The sequence below is a fragment of the Impatiens glandulifera genome, chromosome 1 (assembly GCF_907164915.1).
Source record: "Impatiens glandulifera chromosome 1, dImpGla2.1, whole genome shotgun sequence".
Classification (NCBI taxonomy): domain Eukaryota; kingdom Viridiplantae; phylum Streptophyta; class Magnoliopsida; order Ericales; family Balsaminaceae; genus Impatiens; species Impatiens glandulifera.
The window spans coordinates 88,790,043-88,797,017 of record NC_061862.1 but is presented as its reverse complement, the minus strand read 5'-3'; the positions used below and the strand labels follow the sequence as shown (position 1 = coordinate 88,797,017).

The 6,975-nt window shown below is 29.5% G+C and overlaps 1 pseudogene; it reads left to right on the top strand.

The window, feature by feature from the left end:
* Positions 1-4,804: 4,804 nt before the first annotated feature.
* Positions 4,805-6,130, top strand: LOC124946067 (annotated as a pseudogene).
* The last annotated feature ends 845 nt before the right edge of the window (positions 6,131-6,975 follow it).

Genomic DNA, 6,975 nt, shown 5'->3' with positions numbered 1-6,975 from the left:
TTTAAGTAGGAAGAAAAAAAAAACTTACTTGAACTCGTAAATGCTAATATATAATGGACGAGGATCTAGCAATTAAAATATATTGTATGTTGTTATTTAAACAATTATATTTAATAAACACATTAAAAAGATAAATAGAATTATTATACATGTATGACCAACAAACGACTCTTCTCTATGGCATTATGATATGAGATTGATCATGTTTAAACCTACAAATTTTACTTAATGAGAGACATAACTAGATATGGCAATTCAAATACATGAATTGACCTATTTAAACAAATGATTTAAATAATAAGTGTACTAGGAAAAGTAATACAATACTGACTCTAATCAAAAGTTGAGAGTTACAATCGCTAACATCTTCATGTTTGTTATCTAAAAAACATATTACACCATTCAATTCTTTAAACAATAAGATCAGAACTGCATAACAAAGTGTACTTAAAGAGCATATTTGCCTCTAAACTTCTTTAATAGTAGTGTATTTGCATTTGAACTATTTAAAGGGTAAAATTGTCCATACAATTTTTAAATTGGGAACAAATTAGTACTCATAACCAATGCCATCAATTCTGCGTCATTAATTATTTCATAAAAAAAATATACATTGAACAAGATCACACCTTTTATATTTGACAAAATTATCAAAGGTAGGATAAGCAACCTACCACCTAAATCTGATTTGCTCCTGATTTATGAAGTTTGTGGAAAATAACTTGTAAATAAGGACAGACAGCTCCATTTTAAGAATATATATATATATATATATATATATATATATATATATATATATATATATATATATATATATATTATCCCAAGAGAAATTTTTTGATAAAGAAAACATGAAGGACTCACCCTAAATAAGATTGTATTGTTTAAGGAAGATCTCCCTAAGCATACTTTGACTACATGAATTATACTTGAAAACGATGAAAAATGCTCTTATTCGCATGAACATCTAAGAGATCAACATAAAAAATATATATTATCAATGATCATAATATAATGAAAAATAGAGAACATAGATAATGATGTTCCACTACCCAATCTAAGATTTTTAATTACACCACATTTATTAGTTAGTATTCCTAAGTATCAACAATGCAGGAGTTCTGATATCAAGATTAAAGAAGAATTACAAATTAGATTATCAATCTAGAGTTACCGTAAATGAAATCTCGTAGCCGCCCTGCTCCGAACTTGGAACGTATAGATCGACATCCGTAACAGTATAATCGGATTACTTCTACTTCTGCGCAACCACCATCACTTTTAGGGTATCATCATCATGATTATCAGTAATTGATTATCCGTTTGGATTTTGAAAAAAAAAATTATTGATCGTGGCGGTTCCAGGTGAATACGGCATGCAAGGAACATCATTTGTCCAAGCATAGAAAACAATACAAACATAAAAGAGAAGAACAGAAGGAACCAAAATCAGTAGAGGGACGACATCAATCCATATATGTGAATACTCCCACAATAGAGTCCTCCGAGTTTAATCTGAACCATAATAATCAACGTTAGTATCAGACAGATGCATCCCAAAATCGAACTGACCGTCTAGACCAGATACCCAATCCGAAGAGCAGTTCTGTTAATATGTGCAACCTCGATCGTGAAGATCCTCCGGTGATTGTTATTAACAGGTTTGACCATACAAATAACCTTCTTCAATCCCAATGAAATGATGCTGGAGAAGAGGAAAGAGCCAAAGGAATAGACATGGTAGACGACTAGATCCTCGAAGATTTTCACGATGGGGTGCAACTTGGATCGTCGACGAAGTCAGCATTTGTTTGCCAAGCGAGGCAAATGATGACTATTGTATATGGTGAAGAGAGAGTTCATTGGATTTTAATTCAACATCATCTTATAAATTTTCTTAAAGATTTACTTTTTAATTGTTTAGAATATTCTATTAAGATTTACTTTTTAATTGTCTTGGATTTTGGGAATGTTTTGTTATTTGTTTTACCTGCACCTTCCCCGAGGCCTTCCCCGAGGCCTTCCCCGAGGTTGATTGACAATATTTAATATCTTTCCATCGGATCTCAATACACATCAAATTTCAAATTTCAAACTTAACATTATATTAATATTATATTATATATATTTATATATCAATGTTTTTAAAATATTTAAATTTAATATATATATATAATTAAATAAAATATATAATATAAGTTTTTATTATAATTTCAATTTTTTAGATTAAGTTATATAATACTAATAATTTAATATATAATATTTATTTTTATATATAAAGAAAACTAATAAAAAAAATATAATATTTGTTTAAGTTTATTTCTATATATAAAGAAATACATTAAATTGAACAAATTTTAAAATTAAATCTATTTTACTTAATTTAATTCTAATTCACTTAAATAATCATTAATAAGCTTAATTTAATTCTCAATAATATTTTCAATTGCTTATCATTTACACGTTCATTTGCTCAAGGAAATCAAAAGGTATATTAAATTTCCCAAATCAAGTTATTTTTTCATTTCTTAAATTTCAGATTCTACCTCCTTTATTCACATTATCTTTAAATCATTAAAACTTTTCAATTTGATTCAACTACCCCTTACTAAACCATTTAACTCCATATTCAAATTAATTCCCAAGTAAATTGTAATCACATTCTTAAAATTAAATTATTATATTTATTAAATTATTCGGTGTGAATTCTCGAACACATGACCTTAATTATTGGTGAGCAAACGGGTAAACCCAACTCGTATTACCTAACTCACATTCAAACCAAATTAAATTTACTCAACCCATAATAACCCAACTCATATTATTTATTAATATGGGTTGGGTAACCCAAATTATTTTTTTATTTTTTTATTTAACATGTATTTGACTCATTTAACACATTTTTATTCGTTTAACACATTTTGACATTATTAACACATTTTTAACATACTTAACACGTTTTCCATATTTTTCACGTTTTTGGTACGTTTTGACACGTTTTGACACGTTTATCACATTTTTCATACGTTTAACACGTTTCTCACGTTTTTGACACGTTTATTACGTTTTTCACACGTTTAATACGTATTTCACGTTTTTTACATGTTTAACATGCATTTCACGTTTTTGGCACGTTGAACATATTTTTAACATGTTGAACATATTTTTCATGTTTTTGGTATGTTTAACATATTTTTAGCACGTTTAACACGTTTTTGATACGTTTAACATGTTTTTTCACGAATACGATACATTTAACACATTTTGACACGTTTTTCACATTTTTGGCATGTTGAACACGTTTTTAACAAGTTTATCACATTTTCACACGTATTGACACGTTTAACATGTTTTGACACTTTTTTCTTGTTTTTGGCACGTTTTTCACGTTTTGACACGTTTTAACACATTTAACACGTTTCTCACATTTTGACATGTTTAATACATTTTTCACACGTTTAACGTGCCAAATCGTGAAAAATGTGTTAAACGTGCCAAAAACGTGTTAAATATGTTAAAACTTGTCAAAACATGTGAACGTGCAAAAACTATGTTAAACATGTCAAAAATATATTATAAATGCAAAAATGTCAAAAACGTATTAAACGTGCCAAACACGTGCCAAAACATGAAAAACGTACCAAAACGTGTTAAATGTGTTAAATAAGTCAAAACATGTTAAACGTATTCAACATGTTAAAAACGTGTTAAACGTGCCAAAAAAAGTGAAGAATGTGTTGAACATGTCAAAAACGTGAAAAACATGTCATACGTATGAAAAACGTGTTAAACGTATTAAACATATCAAAAATGTGTTAAACGTGTTATAATGTCAAAAACGTGTTAAACGTACTAAAAATGTGAAAACCATGTTAAACTTATTAAAAACGTGTTAAACATGTCAAAAATATCACTAGTAAAAAATGAATTAATAGCGACGAAATTTATCATCAGTATTGTTTTACTGTCGCTATTGGTAAACAAATAATAATAGTTATATTAACCATGTATCAATAGCCACATTTATTATATCCTGTGGCCAAATTTTATATTTTTTTCTATCACATTTTATGTATAATTATTCAATTATTAAATTTATTAATCAAAATACTTTTATTTTATTTTTATTTTTTTTAATTTTATTAAAATATCCTATTGCATAAATGGATAATCCCTTCATCTAGTAATTAATTATTTATTATTCAATCAATTGGAAAAATATACTTTTGAGAAGTTAGAAATTGTTTTTTTTATTATTTTAATTTGAATAATTCTTAATTAAACATAAGATGAAATTTGCATTGTGTAAATCTTACCGATTTATTTTATGTTTCCATATAAGTTTAGGGAGTTATTTGATCTTCCTTAAGAATAAAAACTTTCAGTCGTTTTAGAGGGGAAATTTGATGAAATGACCCTAATAAGATGTCCAATTCTAAAAAAGGCCCGCGGTTGATAAAGTTGGCAAAAAGGGCCTTTTTTCCCTATGAAAAGTCTAATACCCTTCGCGCGCCTGTTTTACTGCTCAATTACGAGAAATGTATTTCTCACATTTGGTATTTCTCGCATTCGGTGCTCAATTACGAGAAATGTATTTCTCGCATTCAGTATTTCTCGCATTTGGTGCTCAATTACGAGAAATGTATTTCTCGCATTTGGTATTTCTCATATTTGGTATTTCTCGCCTTTGGTATTTCTTGCATTTGGTAAATATTCTCTGGCCACGAACCATAAATTTAGGGTTCTCATATAAATACTCTAAAACCCTAATTTCACATTGTCCTTGTATTCTGAAGCTGCCAAAATGTCAAAGCGAGGTTAGTGTTTTCATCTTCTATACAATTCTCTGTTAACTACATGTTTAATACTTGATAGTAATTCAATGTTGAAAAACAATGTGTTTCAGGACGCGGAGGATCGACGGGAAACAAGTTCCACATGTCACTAGGTCTTCCTGTGGCAACTACGGTCAACTGTGCCGACAATACCAACGCGAAGAATCTCTACATCATATTAGTGAAGGGGATCAAGGGTCGTTTGAATCGATTGTCATCTGCTTGTGCGGGAGATATGGTTATGGCGACGGTGAAGAAAGGGAAACCTAATTTGAGAAAGAAGGTCATACCTGCTTTCATTGTTAGACAACGCAAGGCCTGGCGCTGAAAGGATGGAGTGTTCATGTATTTTGAAGGTGTATTTTGAAGGTGATTTAGTAGATTCTGATTTTGTTTTGTGTTATAACTTATTACTTGTTTAACCAATTCTTTGTTATTCTTTACTAGAACAGTTAGACTGAAGAACCCACTCTTTTCACGATTTGATTGATACAATCCCTTATTTGATTACAACTAGGACAAATTAAACAATTTGAAAAGCATGCCCATTTCCACAAGTAAACAACTTAACCAATCAAAGTTCATCATAATCAGATATCTGTTTTAACAATCAAAGTGCCATTTAGTTAGTGTACAATTTGACTTTTGATTGATTGTCATGTCTCATTTCATCATCACAATGCCTTTAACCCCCTTCTTCACTACAATTCACTTTTGTATGACAAACTCTCAATGTTAAGGATTTAGAAATAGTTTTTCTTTAGTATTGGTTTTCAAGGGTATTTGGGTATTGTATATACCCACTAAGATATTAAAGAAAAGAGTATTAGGGATAATGAATAAAGTTTATGGTATGATGAATGATGTATTTAGAAACACTATACTCACTTATTTGCGTTCAAAGTCTTACCTACTTCTTGACCTTCTCCATTTTGAACAATCACAACACAATTTTTTTATATATGAAATTTGTTGATTGTAATATGTCAATATCTTGGTTGATAAATATGTTGTTACTATGCAGATAATGCTGGTGTGATAGTGAATTCTAAGGGAGAAATGAAAGGTAAAAAATGTCTCAAAATGTGTTAAATTACTATATCATCTTTAGGCCTCATTCATTCACTCACCATTATTTGTTTGATGGTAAAAAAACTAGGTTCTGCCATTACTGGTCAAATTGGGAAGGAATGTGCTGATTTATGGCCCAGAATTGCAAGTGCTGTCAATGCTATTGTCTGATAAAGCCGGGGAACTCTTTTACTTTTAAAAAACTTGTCAATTTTGTTTTTTGATTCACAACTGAGATTAGAATCATATACCCTTTCAATTCTTGTGATACACATAACATATTTATGAATGTTGATGTATGTGAGTGCTTTCAATTTTGGGTCATACCAAACATGCTATTCAAATATGTAAAACATCTAGTCAAGAAAATAGGGAATAATAAAGCAGGATGGATAAAGGGTTTATATCTAATATCAACATATATAATGTCAACAATTCTTACAGGACAAAGCAAAAGCCGCAAGGAGTTTTTGTGTTCTTATCAAGGCCCATAGTTAGCCTCTTAATTTCTCCATAGTTAGCCTCTTATTGACACGATCTGTCGGATTGACACGAAATAAATAAAAATATGTATCTTTTATAGAGGATATTTTAGCTATCACTTTAAGAGATTGTGCATGTTTTATGATGAAAAATGCTATATTGTACTTGTAAAATGAAACTGACAACGATTTGTCAATTATCATCTGATTTCGGTTTTCATATTCATAAAATTATTTCAAAATATGTATTTTTCATCCTGCGGTCTTAATAACATAATGGGTTTAGAAAAATAATAATAAACATTTGGATAGAAACTGACTGTAAAACTCCACAAATAAACTGTAATTTTCACTCAACAATCTGACTGTAAAAACTCCATAAATAAACTGTAATTGGCATAGTGTTTGCTTAAAGATGATGCAAAAGAGAGACATAAAGACAGTAATAGTTTACAAACTTAAACAGATTCTGGTTCAACCCAACCAACATATTTCACTGTTCTTCGTCACTATCATTCCCGAAAATTGAAGCTACTGAAATCTTTGCCTTCTTATTTGTCGAGCTACTATTTGAAATCTGGCCAACA